Source organism: Vulpes lagopus, chromosome 12 (assembly GCF_018345385.1).
Source record: "Vulpes lagopus strain Blue_001 chromosome 12, ASM1834538v1, whole genome shotgun sequence".
Taxonomy (NCBI): Eukaryota; Metazoa; Chordata; class Mammalia; order Carnivora; family Canidae; genus Vulpes; species Vulpes lagopus.
Genome location: NC_054835.1, coordinates 82,319,333 through 82,340,379, shown reverse-complemented (window position 1 = coordinate 82,340,379; position 21,047 = coordinate 82,319,333). Strand labels below are relative to the sequence as shown.

The following is a 21,047-nucleotide window of genomic DNA, read 5'->3' as shown; positions in this document are numbered from 1 at the left end:
TAAATATCAAGTTTCCCCTAATGAGCTGTAATCAAGGCCTTACTTGAAAAAATTCACATAAATGTAATATTATTTACAAAAAATTAATTAATCTACAAATATTCAGGAAAACAACTACACTGCTTATAAAAGGAACCATACAGAGGCAAAGAATTCCCTCTACTTCTCCTACAAGTTCTATCACATTTCAATGAGCAGTTTCCCACAAAAATGCTATTAAAACATCTCATGTCTGAAAGTAAGCTACATTGTATAAATGCTTTATCCTTATGGGCACACCTTCTTCAGATCTGATAGTAAGAAAGCCCCATGACTGATTATAGATAAGGTGGACTTGATCGCTACCCTTCTAAATTTAATGTACTGTAGTTAAATAACCATGTTCACTGGCTTTGATTGCATCATTGCATTTTCTGATGTCTCTGATAATATAAAAACACTAGATTTTTAGAGGTGATATCCTGGAGCTGATAGGCTCTCACTTCCTTTCCATCCAGATTTTGGTGAACTAGACAGCTGGAAATTATATTTTGTTCTGTTATTCGGAGGGTTCTAAGTAAACATTCTTAAAGGACACTAGTCCATATTAAACATTAAAGTCTTGTGCATGTCAGAGCTTTAGCAACATCATCAATACTTTGGATGCACTCCTCCAAAAACATATATGCACACAAATTCTATATACGATATCTAGGGGGCTCATGAGCCCCATAGAGCCCTGCTGTGGACTCCAGACCTGAAGATTAAGAACTTACCCCTCCTGCATTAAGTAGACAAGTGTGAACCAACACTTCTGATTTCTAGGACTTCATCTCCTTGAAACAACAAGAAGAATCAAACTCTACTCTGCCTTTTTTTTTTAAGATTTATTTATTTATTCATGATAGACATAGAGAGAGAGAGAGAGGCAGAGACACAGGAGGAGGGAGAAGCAGGCTCCATGCCAGGAGCCCGACACAGGACTCCATCCCGGGATCACGCCCTGGGCCAAAGGCAGGCGCTTAACTGCTGAGCCATCCAGGGATTCTCCTTACTCTGCCTTTAAAGACGTTAATCATATGCAAAGAAACTCAGCATTCATCAAAAATAATTACCATAGCATCCTCTTTATTATCTGGTGTTTCTCAAGGCACAAAGGGATTAAGGGATCTCAAAGAAAAGCACTGGCTCTTTCTATTTCAAAGGCTGAGAACCTGAGGGATGGACAGCCTTCTGCATCTGCTGCGGTGACTTCATCCTGCATCTCTCCAGAGAGCTAATCAGCAGACATCCTGATGCTGGCAACAGAAACAAGTCAGGAATTGACCTAGCTAATGTAGGTATCTGGTAGGCCACAGTCACCACCGGAACCAATCTCATAAATTCTACCCACGTACCTTCCCAAGGTTCTTGTCACACCCTCGATCATGACCTCTCTCTTCTTAAACTTCTTTTGGATTTATTAACTCCAGCATTCAATTACCCACTTTAAACTTATTTTGTCTAACTAAGCCTCTCTCATATTCTTTCTTGTTAATCCAATTTTTTAATGTAAGTTTGTCCTCCATAAATGTCACATAGCTCAACTGTTTATAATACACTACCAAGCAAATATATAGTCTATATTGATTATTCCTCAGACTCCAAGATTAAGTTGAAGTTACAAAAACTACTGTGTGAAAGAGTAAGTCCTTTGATTTATTAAATCCTATTTCAGAATGCAACTGTTTTTGCCACTTAGATTTGTCCTTCCACCAGGCTTTCCAAATTCTCAACTTACCAGGTGAGAAGAGATCATATAAACTGCAGAGAGTAAACTTACTAATACTTAATATTCCATTTTTTAAAGTATATTGCAAATGATGAACATGCAGAAGTGAGATGAAGGGTAAAATCTGCAGGGCAACAACGGGAAGAGAAAGGTTTCAAGTATTCAACATCCTTGGTAATTTTTCCCATGACCCTGTGATTGGAAACCAGGACAGTATTTAAAACGCTGGTCACCTTGGAAAACACAGAAACCTCTAAAAATAAAACTCAACATTTCCAGACTCTGCCTTAATGGTTTTCTGGTAAACAGAAAGACATGCTGACTATTCTACCCCCCACATGGGGGCTGTGGCAATTAATTATTCAACATTTGGAAAGTACTTTGGAGATAAGAAGCTAAGTGCTAAAAATCATCATCAATTTTCAGCAAACCACACTTAAAGTGAACTCACCAGGTTTACTGTTGGAAACTGAGTATAAGATTATGCTTTCTTCTTCCATTTCACTTAGACCATTAGACCAAACAACCAACACCCATATGGAACTTTCCTTCCTTTTGGTCAACCTTTAAGTGTCCTCTGAGTAAAAAACTAGTCCTTAATTTTCAGAGAAATATAAATTCTAATAATGCTGTTTTGCCAGAATTTACAGTGATATGCATAGTAGGTATCATTCCTCTTCTGCCTTTTATTTAAGTAATAAAATAAACAGTGAATTTACTAATGATTTCATTTGTAAAACTGTGAAATTAAAATCTAGTGTAATGTGCTTCTACTGTATTAGTTATCATTTAAGAAAGCATATTTAAAAAAAAAAAAGAAAGAAAGCATATTTATTGAAGTGTCCACAGCTGCATTACACTACATGTATAAATTTAGATAAACAATCTAAGAACTGATTAACCTTGATTAATGCTCTAAATGAAAGTAATAACTTATTCTATTTATTTTTTTAAAGAATGAATTTATTTATTTATTTATTTATTTATTTATTTATTTATTTATTTGACAGAGAGAGAGAGCGCACAAGCAGTGGGAACTGCAGAGGGAAAGGAAGAAGCAGACTCCCCTCTGAGCAGGGAGCCCAACATGGGGCTCAGTCCCAGGACCCTGGGATCATGACCTGAGCTGAAGGTAGACACTTAACTGACTGAGCCACCCAGGCACCCCTCTTATTCTATTAAAATAGAAATTATTTGCTTAGACAATTTTTCCCCGTCTATAATATATTCTTATCTATATTTTTCACTTTAAAACTCAAAACAGTGACCCAAGACTGAAATTTTTTTCACCAAAGTATAACTAAAATCCACTTAAAAACCCACCTGCATCCATGCAAAAAAAAAAAAAAAAAGAGGCATTAAGTGATTAAGTGGTTTTTAAATGGAAAGTCACTAGCAGGCTACACTCTGCAAAGCCATCACACAATAACTGTGGTCAATTTGGATTAAATACACAAGAGTAGAACTCATTCGCATCTCTGTCCATTTTGGAAGCAATACATAATTTTGTCCCAAATATTATTTTTTTACTTCATATCCCCCCACAGTGAAAGATCATATATAGAAAATCATAATTTCATGGTTTTGAAAATTAAAAGCTGTACTGACATAATCTTCTTGGATGTGGGACTTGTTACCCATTAGATGGAGCTCAAAAACATTTTTCTAAAAAGAGGGTTTATGTATTTTAATCTCAAAATGCACAGTTTTAAAAGTCATCATTGCTTTTAGAAAGGTTTTGTTATAAGATGGTTTTTACCACTTTAAATTAATACCTTTTACATATCTATTAGTCAACCTTGAATCTTTTATCCATATTCAACTTCCAAAGATCTCACCCCCCCAAAAAAATGTGGAAGTGAAATCTTAATGTGCTCAACATTCTGAATCTCAATAAGGGGGGGGGGGGGGGGGGGGCGGAGCCCTGCTGGTTGTTTTAGCAGGATGATCTCAATCAGGCCCCTGGCTCACATGACAAATGTAACTATGGAATTCTGCAGAGAACCCACAATAGGCTGCTCTACTCGAAACAGGTTAATGCCAAAACAGCTAAGAAATTTTTCTCATTGGGGATTCCCTGGGTGGCTCAGTGGTTTAGTGCTGCCTTCGGCCCAGGACATGACCCTGGAGACCCAGGATTGAGTCCTGTGTCCGGTTCCCTGCATGGAGCCTGCTTCTCCCTCTGCCTGTGTCTCCGTCTCTCATGAATAATAAATAAAAATCTTTTAAAAAAATAAAGAAATCTTCTTATTGATTCAGGTTGATATTTACCATATATATATATGATATAATCTTCATCTTCTATGGATCATTATATAATAAATATGCAGATAAATTTTTTATTCTTAAAAAAAGATAATGGTTTTCCATTAAAGATCTCCCTTACTTTGAAGGAAGGGAATATCTATAAGCAATCTAAACCTAAAGAGGAAAATGGATCCAGAAAAGACTTTTTTAAGAAAATTCTTTCAAAGGAGGTGTCATAGTATTTCCTTCTCTGCTCTCCTGACTTTATTAGGATGTGCCAACAATGGGCTACTGGTACAAACAGAAGGAACAGGCACATTTTACATTTATTTTTAAGAGTTTATTTATTCATTCATGAGAGACACAGAAAGAGAGAGAGAGAGAGAGGCAGAGACACAGGCAGAGGGAGAAGCAGGTTCCATTCAGGGACTCCATCCCGGGGCTCCAGGATCACGCCCTGGGCCGAAGGCAGCACTAAACCGCTGAGCCACCAGGGCTGCCCACGTTTTACATTTTAAAGAACTATTTGGGGGCATACATAGTAACTATGTCTGCTTTAATGTTAACAGGACTATCGGATAGTTCCTTAAAAATGAAAAATATGATACAATTGCCATATGGGGGTAGGGAGTCATTTCAAATTAAATGTTTTCCATCCATGTGAATATGAAGGAGATAAAAGCTGTCCAAAGGAACTAGACATGTCCCCAACTGAGTAAGAAATGAATTGGCAGGGACTGAGCCTCCATGAGAACATTACTTTGAATCTAAACCAAATTTCTAAAACACTCCAGGTGATCTGCTCTATATTTATTAATTTATATGCTGAAATAGTGAAAAAAGATGATTCTGAAATTTTTAAGAAATGAAGGAATTTAATTAAGGGGCAATGTTGTATTTATTGATTGTATGTTGCAACACTCAGCTCTAGAACTGGAGTGGAAGAAAGACTCCAAGGACCTTCTCAGATGGACATTATCACCTGGTCATGAAATGCTTTTACTGAATGATTCCTCAAGTCAACTCAGCAGAGAGGTCACTCCCTGTAAATTTAGAAGATCCTTATGTAAGTTACTTTGAAGAAGCCTAAGAACTCACATACATACCTACCTAAAAATTTCATTCACCACATGTCCAAATCCTTCAAATTTCAACATCAGTGATTAGTCCTTTTGGCATCTTTCTTCTGGTAAAAACTAAAAATGCAAATACTACTAAAAAAATGGTACCTCAAATTATTTCTTACTAAGATATTGTCAGATGTTTTCTCTTGCAAAGAAAATTAGAGAAAAAAATTAATAATGAGAGCATTCACCGTCAAACTCGTGAATCAAAAGAATTATAAGGGAAAGGTAGCGCCCTCGAAGTTAGGTATGAGCATAATAACTAACGCCTGAAGCATACTTCCCAGGGGCTACAGACTTTTCTAAGCATTTCACATATATTCACTTACTGAAACCCCAGGAGAAAAATGAGGGTTTCACGAAAAACTGCAAGCGCGGAGTCACCTGAGTCATGACCACGGAGCCGGCAGGTGTCAGGCGCACGGCCTGCATCTTCCCTTCGGGACGCAGGTGCTTCCCGGCCAGGGTCAGGGCCAGGGGCAGGATCAGGGGCAGGGCCTGGGCCAGGGCGAGGGTTCAGGGCCAGGGTGACAGCCAAGGTCAGGGCCAGAATCAGGGCCGGCGTCAGGATCCATCCAGCCGCCACCTGGCGCTGTCTTGCTCGGGGAATGGTCTTGGGCACAGGAGCCACCTGACCCGCGGTCACGCCAGAATATGCTCCCCGGAGAACCTCACCAAGACAGCACCGGCCGGGTCGCCCCCGTGGGCACTCGAGCTCCGGTCCATGCCGCTCAGAGCCAGCTCGGTGAAACCCTGCCAGGAGGCCCCCACCCCAAAGCAGCTCCTGCGGGAGTTTCACAAGCCTCCAAGGCGGCGGGGCACCAAGGTCTCAGGAGCGACGGTGACCGCTGCCTCCCGGCCCCCTCCCAGAGCCCCAGTCCCTCCTGGGCTTGTCACCCGTGCCCATCACCAGTCCTTCGTGTCCTTCTACTCGGGCTGCTCGCTGCCGGCCAAAGACTTCAGGACCCCACCTCCCTGCCCAGGACACTCTCTCCAGGTCCCCAAATGCTCCAAGCCTTCCCATCAAGTTCGCACACAAGCACAGCCACAGACTACATCACCCCAGGCCACACTCTGCCTGCCACCTGCACCCCAAAGCAGCCCTCTCAGAGCCCACCTCTCCCACTACCTCAGCCTTGTCCTGCAGCCTCTCTCCCAGGAGAACTAAGGCCTCCTCTCTAGGGGACCAAAGGGAGCAGCCAGCATAATTCTTCTCACTCTCCCTCTCGCCCACCTCTGGGCCAGACTCACATTTCCTCATGTTCAACTCATGAAAATAGATACCTCAGGGATCACTGCCCATCATGTAAAAGAAGAGGGAGACCCTCAGGCCTGTTTAGGAACAGCTAAGACACCCTCTTTACAACATAAAACATAAGTGAAACAATGGATAAGGCACAAAAATACAGGAACAGGGATCCCTGGGTGGCGCAGTGGTTTGGCGCCTGCCTTTGGCCCAGGGCGCGATCCTGGAGACCCGGGATCGAATCCCACATCAGGCTCCCGGTGCATGGAGCCTGCTTCTCCCTCCGCCTATGTCTCTGCCTCTCTCTCTCTCTCTCTGTGACTATCATAAATAAATAAAATTAAAAAAAAAAAAATACAGGAACACCTGGTGTAGGAGCAACAGCTTCACACATCTCAAGCCCTGAGAGCTTTGTGGAACTGCATAATGATGACCAAGAGAGATGAGCCAAAGGGGAAAGTAAATTCAATATCTTGTTAAGAAAGAAGAAAGTGCAATCTATTTTGGAATGATGTACATCAGAAACCTATTTTAAGACAATTTTAGTCTGGATACTTAATTGAGTAAGCTTCAATTATGGCAAAATTCAATTAAATACACTCTAATTACAGTAGATAAATACACCACTCCGTGGGACACTTGGGTGGCTTAGTGGTTGAATGTCTGCCTTTGGCTCAGGGCGTGATCCTGGGGTCCTGGGATCGAGTCCCACACCAGGCTCCCTGCATGGAGCCTGCTTCTCCCTCTGTCTGTGTCTCTGCCTCTCTCTGTGTCTCTCATGAATAAATAAATAAAATCTTAAAAAAAAAAAAAATAGACCACTCTTGCAATTTAAGCAGACAGATTCACAATTTCCTGGAAACAGCCTCCTTTATAAGAATATTATTTCCTCTTCTTTGATTCTACAGACTCTGAAATTCATGGTACCTACTGCCCACACTTCAAGTATTAACACCATCCCCTCACAGTTCCCAAGTCATCAGAGTTCTATAGGCCCTGTATATGGACACACAACTTAGAAATGGATCCCTCACTGTCTTTACAGAACTAAGACATTATTCCACCAGCTACTAACTCAAGCAGCAACCTGCTTGAAGATTGGGCCACATGCTCTAGCCTGTTTTGTTGTTGTTGTTTTCTGCTGCTCTGGGTTTTTATATAAAAGACACTGTGTTATTCAAGCCCATTAATACCAGAGTCCTTCTATAACAGAAGTAAAAGCTGTGGGTCAAACAGAAATATATGGCATTGGACTTTCCAAATTCTATTTAATTTATGAGTATAGGGACACCTGGGTGGCTCAGTGGTTGAGCGTCTGCCTTCAGCTCACAGCATGATCCCGGTGTCCTGGGATGGAGTTCCACATCAGGTTCCCTACAGGGAGCTTCTCCCTCTGCTTGGGTCTCTGCCTCTCTCCATGTCTCTTATGAATGAATAAATAATTTTTTAAAAAAATTTATGAGTATAATATTACACCTAAGAAAGCTATCCAACACAATGATTTTTTTAAAGATTTTATTTATTTATTCATGAGAGACACACAGAGAGAGAGAGAGAGAGAGAGAAAGAGACAGGCAGAAGAAGAAACAGGCTCCGTGCAGGGAACCCGATGTGGGACTCGATCCCAGGACTCCAGGATCACACCCTGGGCCGAAGGCAGGAGCCAAACTGCTGAGCCACCCAGGGATCCTCAACACAATGATTTTTAAACCTGCACGAAATAAAATATATTTTGCTTAATTGAAAAAGCAAACTATTTCAGATCAGTGGAATTATCCCAAAGGTGTTGGTTTCCATTCAGAAATAACATCCAATTTCATTTTATCAGCAGCAAGGTGTGGTCTAGATTCAGGGAAATTTTACAAGGAGGTCTAAGTTATCTGATCACTTTTTACCCTCATGCGTAAGAATGCACTTATACTAGTGCCTTCTGGTCAAGGTCCAGAAATAAGATAGCTGAGGCAGGTAAACTTTATAGGCAACATTGCATGAAGTCAAACCCACAATACTAGAGGCCAACATTCAGCGATATCAAAGAACAAGAAATTATTCTACAAAATGGTAAGTGACATAAGCAAAGTTATGTGAGAAAGCCTGGGTAAAGAGAGAACACCATCCATATTCCCTTTATCATTTTATGAATACTTAATCTACCCAAAGATTTCTTCTGGACCCTCTCCTCTTGAAGAAGCGATTTTCTTGTGGAGTGAAACACTGTTCACATTCATTACCCATGATATAAATTTAAACTGATTCATGCTAAACTTATTTCTTAAAGTTGTAAATGGTCCTCCTAGTTCTGATGTTCTTGGATTTGGAGTACAGTGTTCATAACATTAGGCTGTGAGAGCTCCTTTCAGACTTCACTACTGAAGATTATAAGCATTCAGACCAACTTCTGTCTGTCCTCTGAAAGAGCCTGTATTCCCATGATATGCAGTGCATTTCTCTAGACCTTTGCAGGTATGTCTGTCTCAAGGTGTAAGACCTACCTCCGAGGGAACATTCTAGGTAATACAGCATAAGGTTCAGACACATAAATGAACATAAACTTACAGCATTAGAAGATACCTATGAAGATGTGATAACTGAACTTAAAAATGTATTCAAATGTAATATTTATCAATGTAAAGAACAGTGAAACATATTGACATTTCACTGGAAATATTATAATGTATATATAATAAATAAAACATCTATTCTAAAATGTCTCAATTTGTTGTGCATTTGCATACATTGTAAGGCATGTATATTATAAGGGATACACCTAACATAGAGATAGCTAGTACAATGATATCCTCTCACCTTTGCATAAAATCCAGTTATTATCATGGTATCCTAATAAGAGTACCATAAAAGATTTCTTTTTTTTTTTTTTAAGATTTATTTACTTATCAATGAGAGACATAGACAGAGAAGCAGAGACATAGGCAGAGGGAGAAGCAGGCTCACTACAGGGAGCCCGATGTGGGACTCATTCCCAGGACCCCGGGATTACAACCCAAGCCAAAGGCAGATGCTCAACCACTGAGACACCCAGGCATCCCATAAAAGAATTCTATAGCCCTCATTTATATCTTTTAGAGATTTTCTGAGAATATCTGGACTCAAAACTTCCCAATTAAATACAATCAACATTAAAAAATTTGAATGAGGCAAACACATAATTGACAGAAGTGAATAAACGAATAAATGACTCTTCTCCCTTGTCTACCACAGGAGCATCTTTCTAACTGTAACCCAGAAAACACCAGATGTGTCTAATTCTGAATTTTTTACAATACCTACTACATAGTCTTTTTTTTTTCTTACTATATATTATTCAGAGAAGGCATAAAAATCGCAACTCCTCATAAATCTTTTTAGGTAAATGTCTTTTTAAAACCTTAAAAGAAATACTCATTGGGGAAAGTTGGGGGAAGGCTGTGTGAAAACTATACTATAGTTTTGCAGCTTTCTGTGAGCCTGTAATTATTTCAAAATTAAAAAAAAAAATAAGGACTAGCAACTCACTCTTATTTTTTTTTAATTTTTATTTAAATTCCAGTTAGCTAACATACAGTGTAATATTAGTTTCAGGTGTACAATATAGTGACTCAACACCTCCATAGGACACCTGGTGCTCATCATAAGTGCACTCCTTAATCCCCATCACATATTTCACCCATCCACTCACCCACTTCCCACTGGTGACCATCAGCTGGTTCTCTAGAGTTACGAGTTTGGTTTCTTGGTTTGCCTCTCTCTTTTTTTTTTTTTTTGGTTTCTTGGTTTGCCTCTCTCTTTTTTTTTCCCCTTTCACTCATTTGTTTTGTTTCTTAAATTCCACATAAGAGTGAAATCATATGGTATTTGTCTTTCTCTGACTTATTTCACTTAGCATAATAGTCTCTAGCTCCATCCATGTCATTGCAAATGGCAAGATTTCATTCTTTTGTTTTTTTTATTTCATTCTTTTTGATGGCTGAGTAATATTCCATTGTATATATATATATACCACATCTTCTTTATCCATTCATCTGTCAATAGGCATTTGGACTATTCCCATAAGTTGGCTACTGTAAAAAATGCTGCTTTAAATATTGGGGTGCATGTATCCCTTTAAATCAGTACTTTTGGATTCTTTGGGTACTGTGTCACAGGACAGTTCAATTTTTAACTTTTTGAGGAATCTCCACACTGTTGTCCAGAGTGGCTGCACCAGTCTGCATTCCTACCAAGAGTGCAAGAGGGTTCCCCTTTCTCCACATCCTCACCAATAACAACTCACTTTTAATCTCAAAAAAATAGTAAATAAAATTGTGTCCAATTCAGAGAACAGATGACATATAGTTCTATCTAAATAGGAAAGTCAGTTAAGTTTTCCAAGGAACTATATAACACATCACAGACCCTAAAAACAAAGTTTCACACACACATCCCCAAAGTACTGGATTTCAAACTTTATGACAAATTCCACAGGAAATATTTGAGAGACTTGACAGCAGCAATCAGAGTTACTACACTGGAGAAATACCTCTAGACAAAATAGAGTTCAAATAAAACTGGGTATAATGACTGGGCATCTCTGATTTATCCAGAGTTTTTAAGTGACTATCATTCCACTAAATAAGGATTTTCTCTATAAAATATGCTAGCCCCTGCAAGAGCCACCAAAGATGCTCCGCCACACATGCCACAGCGAGGAAGCACGCAGTGTAGGACCACAGGTGACAGAAAGGGCCGTGCAGAGCCGTGAGCAATAAAGTGGTGAAAATGCAGAGCTCCCTGCCTAAAGTTTGGACACTAAAAACCTGTGAGTGCCTGAACCATATTTTCTTCTGATGTTTTTAGATGAGTGTTTTGTTTCATTTCTTAATGTAGTTCTCAGGGGAAATTATCTGATCCCATTTATCTAAATCTTTTAAGACATGGCCTTCTCTCTTTTCCCTGGTGGAGGAGCTCAACTTGTAAAAAGTGCAAGCGGGTGAGCCCTGTGCTTCTGCTTAATGCGTTCACGCGCAGCAGTTTTCTGAAGGCGACTGTGCTCACTAGCTCAGCAGCTCCTACCACGAGGCCCTCCTCTGCGGACACGGACACGGTGAGCTCTCCTGGCACATTCCTAAGGACGCGGTGTCTGGAGGTCAAAGGAACGAAGGCACTCATCCCTGCAGCAGCTCTCCCGTGAGGCCTCCCTGCAGCTGCAGAGCATGGGACCCTGAGGGAGGCTCCCCAAGGGGCAGCCATCAGCACTCAAGGTCCACTCAACCCTCTTGTGGACTGAGGAACCCACCGAGTCCTCACCCCCGGCAAACGTGGTTCCCCAAATCATGCTCTTCAGAACTTCCTTCGTGATCATCCCAGGGAGCAGGCACGAAAACCTGGTTTGTATTAAAGACATTATAAAGATTCTCATAGGGCCACTGAGGTACCATTTCCAAGCTGAAGAGCGGGAGAGATGGAAGAGCTAATCCCAGGCCCACGGTCTAGATATTATTGTCATGATCCTATTCCTTAAATAGTTGTTCTTCCCTCAATCCAGTCCTAGCACCAATGTTTTTCGAAAGTCTCCAGGGCCGAGTAGAGACCAAAGGGAGGAGCCTTGCTTCCAGCATTTAACACAGCAATGCCCACACAGGCCTGGATGCTTTTGTTTTATAACGACCCAGTTTAACTTCTCACAGGAATGAAAGCACCCAGAACAGAGGATGTTTTCTGAAATTCACTGTTTTTAAAACAGTAGTTTAACAAGGCTCACCATAATTACCCTTGGTATTTATTTCAATTTTCCATAGCATTTTGTCTGTAACAGAAAACAAAAGCTGTCTACTATACCAGATGATTCCATGTTCCACTGAAGCACGCGAAAGCAACCACATTTGGGTTAAGCATATATGAGAGATGCTACCTAAAAAGTAAACATCCTCAAAAATGCAGACTGACTTATTTTATTCTGAGGTACTAGGGTATATACTCAGTACTCTGAGGACAGCAAAACCGTTATATTTAAATGATAAAAGCCAATCAATCAAGACCACCACTGGCTCTCAAAAGAAAAACAACAACAAAACCCATCAAATAAAAGGAAAGGAAAATCAGTCTGTGGGTTAAAAAGATTAATTAGATTTCCACATCAAAATCCAAGTTCCTTCTGCGGCAGGCCTGATTTTGCAAGGGGATACCTCCTATTATTTGTCTTATAACTCTCGAAAACAAAAATCATACAAAGTTTAGTTACATGTAATTTAGAAATAAATATTTGGCCTAAACCCCTTTTCAGATAAAGAAAATAGAGGTCAAAGTCAAACAGTCCTGGAGAATCAGACCTTTCAATTGTTGCTTTACACAAATGTTTATAAGGTTTACTCTAGAAGTTTGCTTTTGACATTATAATCAACATATATGGGAAATGCCTTATCCATATTAAGCTGAAAAGGCTCTCTACAAGCCCCAGTTTTCAGCTATTACTCATCCTTAAACATTCAATTTTTCATGAAATATGGTTTCCAAGGTATCAGCACTAGAGACGCCATGACAATATTTTAAATCTGGAAATCGTTGGCCAGCATTCTAATTATAGAGGCTAAAAATATTCGATGTGTAAGCTTTCAGGGATCACCCATGAGGTGAAGAGCACTGTAATCATTTTCAAGGGTTCTCCAGGTCCTGTGTGTGTTACTTGGGGCATAAAGTTGATATGAGCGATGCAGTGAAACGGGTGATCTCAAACTGCTGGCTATCAGACTCAATTTTTCATGCTGATGTTTAATAAACTCTGTTCCCAACTCAACTTTAGCAATAAAAAGTAAAAATCCAAGAGAAAAAATGTTTTCTGAGTTTGGATCACTCAGAGGAACAGCTCAAAAAAGACACTTAAGTGTTGTTCATTCATTCAGCCAACAACCATTTATTAATATGTCAGGAACCGTTCTCAGTGCTGGCACAATTCAATGCAAGAATAAGGAATGTTGTAGAACACAACAACAACAATAATAACTAACATATGTATAGTCATTTACAATTCTGAACAAGGTTGCATAACAATCACTCCCTTCCTCCTTCCTCACACCTCTGTGAGCTAGGTTTTACAATCGGTTTAATAATGAAAACAGAAAGAAAGATGATTTTTTTTTAACTCCCCAAATCAAATAACCAGCAAGTAAGAGAGCTGGGTCTTTAACCCGTATCTTCCAAATGCATATCTCTCTTGGTCACTGGGCAATTCTAAATTGCAAAATTCTTTACTTTTATGTTAAGCCCTGAAGACAAGTTCTGCATGTTTGTGAGTGCCGTGTTAAAGTTGGTGCTTTTTTTTTTTTTTTAAGGACAGGGTTTCACAGATCCAGTCTGTGATGTTCACAAGTTCAAAGTGTTCTTAATAACTTCACCCATTATCTTACTTATTATATGGAAACACCAGTGAATAAGTGTGCATGGTTATCTGAGTTTTTTAAACAAATAATTAAAAAAAAAAAAGTTTACTTCCCAGATACTAAAATCTTTCTTACTTGGGATAACATACTGGACAAAAAATTCACGAGCAAAAAACCTGAACGAGTACTTCACAGAAGACTATGGCCAATAAACATATGAAAAGGAACAAAAGGAACAAAAGATACCTGGGGGAAATGCAAATTGAAACCACAAATGGGATACAACTATACATCTACCTAAATGATTAAAATAAAAAAGATAATACCAGTGGTTTGTAAGGATGTGGAAAAGCCAAAACACTTATAAGATGCAAGTAGGATTGAAAGAAGGCACTATCTAGTATTCCACCATGACTACCAAAAGACATGTAATAATGTTCACAACAGCACTATTGATTATAGCCAAAAATGAGAAACTAGCCAAATACCATCAAGACCAAAATCCTAACTAAAGTGTGGCATTCTCATAAAGCAGAATACTACAGAACAATAACAATAAAGTGTTGCTACACACAAAACATTAGTGAATCTCACAAACACAGTGCTGAGCAAAAGATGTCAGATACAAGGATACACAACATATATTCTGGTAGAAAGTTCAGGGCAGCCCTGGTGGCTCAGCGGTTTAGCGCCCCTGAAGCCTGGGGTGTGATCCTGGAGACCTGGGATCGAATCCCAGGTCAGGCTTCCTGTATGGAGCCAGCTTCTCTCTCTGCCTGTGTCTCTGTCTCTGTCTCTGTCTCTCTGTGTGTGTCTCTATGAATAAACAAAAACTTTGGAAAAAAAAAAAAAAGAAAGTTCAATAATAGATAAAAATAGCCTATAGTCTCAGAAGCCAGGAGAGAAGTTATCTTTGTGGAAATAATGACTTGTGGGAAAGATAGGGGACTTCCAGTTGCTGACAATGGTCTATATCTTGTCCTTAGTGTATTTATTTAGATAAATCACCAAACCACTCGCTTATATCTCAATGACATGCACACTTTCTCTACACATTTTATATCTCAAGTCAGCTAAGCATCTACCTTCAACTCAGGTCATGATCCCATAGTCCTGGAATGGAGCTCCACATGGGGCTCCCTGCTCTGTGAAGAACCTGCTTCTCCCTCTCTCTCTACCTCTCCCACTCCTGCTTGTGCATGCACTCTCTGTCAAATAAATATTTTTTTTAAAAAAGAGCAGTACTTTGATTTACTCAAGATTACACAATTAATAGGTGATATAGCTGGAATGCAAAACATTAGATAGATAGATACATATATACGTAGGTACCTAGATAAGATAGGAAGTGGGGGCAGGTAGGAGAGCAAAAAGAAAGGAAGAAAAATATAGGGAGGGAGGGAGGGAGAAGAGAGAAGAGACCTATTTGGAAACACCTAATATAGTCCTTACCACTGTGTTTGCTAGAATTCTTACATCTGCTTTTAGTACTTGGTCTAACTCTTCCTTTACTACCCCTGGCACTTTTTCCCGCCCTGGCACTTTTCAACGTTAGCCACATAGCTGCCAAAATCAGACCAGTCCTGTCTTTTCATGTGTAATTCAGTGTTTGCTGTGGGATTAGAAATGCTATAACCAGTCACGTTAGAACTGTGAATTAAGAGTAAACAGATTTTGAGGGATCTCCTATGAGTAAAGTGAATCCTCTTCAGTGTATGTCTTTTTGTAACCCTTTATCTTGCCTGCTGAGAGGCTGTTTTTTTTTTTCTGAAGAATCTGCCAAATATAGGGGTTCCAAATAGATGAAGTTGTTACCAGACCCTATCGTGAATACTAGTCTCCAGGCCAAAGCTGGAACTTAACTAAGGCAAAAGGTCAGATCCCACAAGTTTACTTATTTGCAAATAATATAAAGGACGTGATCAATCAATAAATACACTTCCAAAAAAAATAAAAGAAACCAATGACTTCTTATACAAGACATCATGAAGAACTTTTCTAGTTGTATTACTCAGAGAACATTCCATCAGTTCTAAAAGACAATATATTCCTTTCTCATTATGTATTTTTATTAATTTTGATTTTTAAACTCCCCCAAAAGTATACTACTACAAGTTTTGTTTAAAACTGTCTTAATCATTCTAAAACAAAAATTCAAGTTAAACTGAGGATAAGCCTTTTTCTACACAATAATCCCAAAATATCTGTTGATGGTTATTTATTTCTTTTAACATCCTAATTGCACATAACTCCTTTTTGTATTACTCTCCATGAAAAACAAAAGTTAACTCTTAAAAACTGGAACTAAAACCGCTCCACACAAACAGAACATTCTTCACTAATGAAATGCCCCCTGGCACCAATGGACAAGAAATAAAGTTGAGGCACATGGGCACTGCTGCAGAGCAGAATCATTAACAAGGACCAGAACCATCCCTTCAAACCAAGAAAAACATTTCTCTGCTTTAGTATCTTCAGCTATGACTAAAGTAACACTCATTCATTTGATGACACTCACTCAATACATAGGTATCATTAGTTCAAAAAGGTTCATTCCCCACCTCCACCAATAATTTTTCTTTTAGTTTAAGAAATCATACTAAAAGAGAGAGAGAGAGAGAAAGGGGGGGGGGAGGAAAAGAAAGAAGAAGAAAGAAAGAAAGAAAGAAAGAAAGAAAGAAAGAAAGAAAGAAAGAAAGAAAGACTTCTCTGTGCCTAGTTTCCTCATTTTTTCAACGAGTATAACAATCCTTTACATATACTTAATTTGCAGGGAAGAAGAACAAGATGAGATTTTGGCTTATGAAAACAACTGCAGATATATATGGTGTCACCATGCCTATTTCTACATATGATCATCTTTTTTGAATATAAAACGTAATTCAAAAGCAAGTAAGATCAATAAGGAATAAGATTATGAACATCATGAAAAGACTGGAAAAGCAAAACTTTATCTCTTCTTTGCCACACCGGGTAAGTAAATCCATCACCATTTGGAGCTGCCCATCCTTTTGATGCCTTGTTTGACATGCCATTGTACTGCCGAGACTAGAGAAATGTAACAAAGTCATTGTCACAAAATCATTATGACAGTCATAAATACGGCTTTGGGTAAAATAAAATCAGTCATCTCTACAAGAGTAGTATGTGTGTGTATGTGCACGTTGTGTGTGTGTGTGTGTGTGTACACATCATACAAACGAAATGAGTAAAAGGGTAGGTTAGGAAAAACCATCTCCACTACTGGAAAAATTACCAAGGCATGCACCACAGGCATATAAAATATCATCTTTATGTTAGAAGGACAGTAAGCATATTTTCTACTCTGTGACTCAAACATATCAATGTAGAGCAATCAGGAGAAAGGCAAAATATATTTGGAATACAACTTACCCCTGACCTTATATGAAAGAAATGTTATTTTCCCATCCCTTAAAATTCCGGCATTATGAAAAAAAAAAAAAAAATCCTGAAGATAGCAAGACCTCAATTGTTAAAGTCTTGCTAACTTCCTGGATGTTTCTACACTCTCCGTTTTGCTAAATGACTCCCCCAAAAGGCATACGTCTCATAAATCAGAGGTTGGCCCCAGAAACTGCGTCGACAGTGAGAACTGAGATATGTGTTCTGCTTAGAGCTTTACTTTGTCCCATCAAGTCACGTACCCTGATTCTTTCCACTTAGCAATCAAGGAAAAAGTACATTGAAACTTGCACCGTCATTAGATTCTCTTCTCAGTTCTTTCTTTCCACTCCCAATCCTGCTATCAACCCTGGTGGTAAACTGTACGGCTGCTACACAAGTGGAACACAAGAAACCTCCAAGACCGGAGCAGATGAGTCCAGGGCCGCGCTTCCCTGAAGGAGCAGGGAGCTCCCGCAGGACGCTCTCCCTCGACCCGAGCGGCGCCCTCAGAGGCGAGCAAAGGGACCTGATTATCTGCACGATTCACCCTCTAACGTGCACTCCCTTTCCTTAAGTGTCGTGTTTTTCTTCACTTCTTTACCATGCAAGCTCCGGCCAGGCTGTCGTTTTTGTTATCAGAACAGAGGATCAGAACCTCAAAATTGCACTTGCCAGGGCTCTGTGAAAAATGAAATTGCCATCAGACCACACCGGAGGTTGTCCCAAAGTGCACCCGATTTCTGTCACATGTTTTGTTTTGTTTTGTTTTTGTTCTCCAAATGATTGCCTGTATTCTTTTCACACATTACTGTCAACTCCAAATTCATCCTAACCCTTTAAAAGATTAAAATGGTAACACTACAAACACTTAAAGTGAGTTTCTGCTGAGAAGATCAACTGGAGGACACATCATTACAACCTGAGAGCACAGCCCACCGCTTTCACTGGCTCAGGTGCCTTACAGGTTAGTTCCTAAGTCTCCAGAACGACCTCAACACGGTAAATGACACTAAAAACCTCATTGTGGAAACACTCTGGGGGAGAGGGGCTGCTTAGTTTCCTTTTTTTCTCAAAGGGAGACAGGCCTGGAAGTATCCAAATATCCGATCTTATCCCTCCCACCCCCAGTCTTCTAAGTGCCCTGGGCCTGCACAGCTCTGAGGAGTGGGTACTCCTCTCCTCTTTCTGCTCCTACACGTGGGAGCTCTTGTGTCATCCCACCGGAGACTCTGAGATAAAGTCAAAACAATTCCATTTCCAGCTTTCATAGAAAGAGAACAGATTCCTATCCCTATATTTAACTTTAAAATGAAAGTAAAAGGTTTTTTTTTCCTGTTATTAAAACTACAGAAAAAAATAAGCAGACGCGGTTGCTTTGAATGAAGTCGTGCTAATAACGTCAATCTGAGTGCTGGGATGATGAGAATCATTTAAAGGCTCAGGGATGGCTAGAGGGAGAGCTCTCGGGTGCCTTTCCAGAGACATCACCTTGGGTTTTTTTGTTTTTGTTTTTTTTGTTTTGTCATCACGTTGGTTTTAAGACGCTACTGAACACCGGCTTAACCGCACTGAAAAAGCTATTCAAATCAAAATTAAAAAACAAACCCTCATGGGCAACGTACACTTTCATTCGGGAAACAGCTTAAGTCCGAGTCCCAGATACGAGAAAAGACAAGAAGTGGGGGAGGCCACTGTGCCAACGCGGTGCCTCGGAAGGGAGCTGCTCGGATTAGGACCACGCGTGTCGGCAGGGCCCGGGGCTCACTGTTTCCCATTAGGAGCAGCTTTCTCCGGCTCTAAAGTGGAGCAGGAGAGGAGGTGGGGGAGGCGGGGGAGGTGGGGGGGGTGGGGGAGGTGGGGGGGGGTGGGGGGGTGGGGGAGGCGGGGGAGGTGGGCGAGGTGGGGGCGGTGGGGGAGGTGGGGGGGGTGGGGGAGGCGGGGGAGGCGGGGGGGGGCGGGGGGGGTGGGGGAGGCGGGGGAGGCCGGGCAGGGGCTTAGGCGCTCCGCATCGTCACGCTGCAAGGAGCTTGCGGCCGGAGTCACGCCGGGAAGGTTGGGCCGTGGGAGGGGACGAGGGATGAGCGACGAGGGATGCGGGACGAGGGACGAGGGATGAGGGACGAGGGATGAGGGACGAGGGACGAGGGATGAGGAACGAGGGATAAGGGATGAGGGACGAGGGATGCGGGACGAGGGATAAGGGACGAGGGATGAGGGATGAGGGACGAGGGACGAGGGATGAGGGACGAGGGATAAGGGATGAGGGACGAGGGATGAGGGATGAGGGACGAGGGATGAGGGATGAGGGACGAGGGATGCGGGACGAGGGACGAGGGACGAGGGATGCGGGACGAGGGATGCGGGACGAGGGACGAGGGACGAGGGATGCGGGACGGAGGACAAAAGTCTCAGGAGGGACTGGGGGGATGCCCTGCCCCGGCCGAGGCGGGATGGGAGGCCCCTCTCCACCTCTCGGGTCAAGGTCGGGGTCTGTTGTGGGTTTGGGGTTTTGTTGTTGTCGTTGCCGCCGTCGTTGTTCTTTTGTTCTTGGGGAACTTTCTCTTCCCCTGCGGGCCCGCTGCGCTCTGCGGATGTGGCTCCCAACCGCTGCCGGTCTGGAGGCCGGGCCCGGGGCTGGCGGGGGCCGGGCCGCGCGCCGGGGGGGAAGGCGGGGGGGGGGAAGGCGGTCCCCGCCCCGCCGGGGGTCCCGGTCCGACCTCGGCCCCCCGCAGAGCCCTCGCGGGCGGCTGTGCGCGCCGCCTTGGCCCGCTCCGGGGAGCCGCGCCGGGAGCACCGAGCGCCCCCCCCCGGCCTGCGGGTGTCGCGGCAGGTGCCCGGGCCGCGTCCACGCGTGTCCCTGCGCCGGGGCGCCCCGCTCGCGGCCCCGCCGGGATCCCCGCCCGCCCGCCCGCCCGCGCGCTCACCTCCCGGGGTCCGCCTTCCGTCGCTGCTCCAGCCTGACGCCGGGAGTCGGGCGGCCGCGGCCGCCGGGGCGGGGGCTGCGGGGCGCGGGGCGCGGGGCGCGGGGCGCGGGGCTGCGGGGCGGGCGCGGGGCCGAGCACGGGGCGTCCGCTCTCCTGCGCCCCCCGCGGCGGCGGCGCCTGCACGTGCGCGGGGAGCCCCTGGGGAGCCCCTCGGGAGCCGGCGGGCCGGGGCAGGGCGACGGCGGCCGCGGGAGGCTGCGCGGGGAGCGAGCCCGCGACCCATATTTAAAGCCGCGCGCGGCTCGGCCGGCCCCCGGCCCTGCCCCCTGCCCTCGCGCCCCGGCCCGGCCCGGCTCGGCGTCAGGCGCCCGGGCGGCCCGCGGGGGGAGGGGCCGGGCCGGGGCCGGGGCAGGAGCCGGAGCCGGAGCCGGAGCCCGGGGCCGCCCCGCCCCGCCCCGCCCCGCCCCGCCCCGCCCCCGGCCCGGCTCCCGCGCGCCCGCCCCGCCCCGCTCCCCCCGCCCCGGGCACCGCGGCCGCCGCCGGCCCTCGCGCCCCACGACCCCGCGAGGCTCCCCGGAGGGCCTCGGGGCACCTCCGCTCGCGGCGCTGCAGGGGGCGCGACCCCGCCTGCCCCGGGCCGTCCGCGGCCTGGTCCCCGGAGCCCTCCAGGGCAGCCCTCGGGAGCCGTCCAAGTGCGGGCCTGTACCTGCGCTGCTCCCAAGGCTGATCTTCGAGGTCCGAGCACCCCTTGCTGAGCAAATAACCCGAATGATGCGTCGGTGACCCAGCCCCAGCGGGGCCGGCGCTTCAGTGGACCCCGAGCAGACCAAGAGGCCGCGGGGCAGGCCCGTGCACCGCTCGGGAGCCGCTTAACGCACTTGAACCACCACGTAGACGCTGCAAGCCCTTAGGACTTTCCTATTATTACGTGTTTTATGTACAATACGTGTGCAAGGGACCCCGGGGTGGCGCAGCGGCTTGGCGCCTGCCTGTGGCCCG

At 43.6% G+C, this 21,047-nt stretch overlaps 1 protein-coding gene across 1 annotated transcript in view; it reads right to left on the bottom strand.

Moving 5' to 3' along the window:
* SLC4A4 (solute carrier family 4 member 4) overlaps positions 1-20,345 on the bottom strand; it is a 343,107-nt gene extending 322,762 nt beyond the window's left edge. The window contains exon 1 of the mRNA XM_041724407.1: positions 20,049-20,345. The gene's annotated coding sequence lies outside the window, so the exon portion shown is untranslated. The remainder of the gene's footprint in view (positions 1-20,048) is intronic.
* Between the last annotated feature and the right edge of the window lie 702 nt (positions 20,346-21,047).